Raw genomic sequence first — 744 nt, forward strand, 5'->3', positions numbered from 1 at the left:
TGCTTGTAACTTTGAGTTCGGCCGCCTCTTCCATAAGTAGTTCTACCGCCTCTACCTTTGAAGCCTCTTCCCCCTCTCATGTTTGAGCTTGCTTGGGGGTTCATGGCAAAATTCGACTTTGTATCTGAGTTGGCCATCAAGGTTCTACATCAAGTGATTCCATATTTTGTCATTCTTGCTACAGAAGTAATGAAAACACAGCATCAACGTCAGGAAGTGGCTTCATGAGCATTACTTGTGATCTCACAACAACATATTGATTATTGAGGCCTCTTAGCATCCTAACCACATACATGTTTTCTTTGTGTTTTCTCACAACATCAAGACCACAGTCACACTCTCTAACACAAGACTTGCAAACTGGTATAGGAGAAAAATTGTTTAATTCCTTCCAAAGCCCCTTTAATTTGTTGAAATATGCAGTGATGCTCAAATCACCATGTTTGATTGCAAACAACTATTCTTGAAATTTCGCAATTCGAAACAAGTCACCCTGATAATATCTGTGTTTCAGCGCATTTCAAATGTCAGCGGCATTGTTCATCCAGATGACACTTTACGCTATTTTTTGACTCAAAAAAAGGTTCAACCAAGACACAATATAGGTGTTGCACCTATCCCATGCCTCAAACAAAGAGTCTTCTTGTGTTGGCTTAGTAATGGAACCATCAACAAACTTTAATTTATTCTTTGACTTCAACGCTCTCCACATAACTCTCTCTCATGTATGATAATGTTCGCACC

General features: G+C 39.4%; 1 protein-coding gene across 1 annotated transcript in view; it reads left to right on the top strand.

The window, feature by feature from the left end:
• The window catches only part of LOC107613964 (vicianin hydrolase), a 32099-nt gene that overhangs the window by 24920 nt on the left and 6435 nt on the right, over positions 1-744 (top strand). The window lies entirely within an intron of this gene.

Source organism: Arachis ipaensis, chromosome B08 (genome assembly GCF_000816755.2).
Source record: "Arachis ipaensis cultivar K30076 chromosome B08, Araip1.1, whole genome shotgun sequence".
NCBI classification, from domain to species: domain Eukaryota; kingdom Viridiplantae; phylum Streptophyta; class Magnoliopsida; order Fabales; family Fabaceae; genus Arachis; species Arachis ipaensis.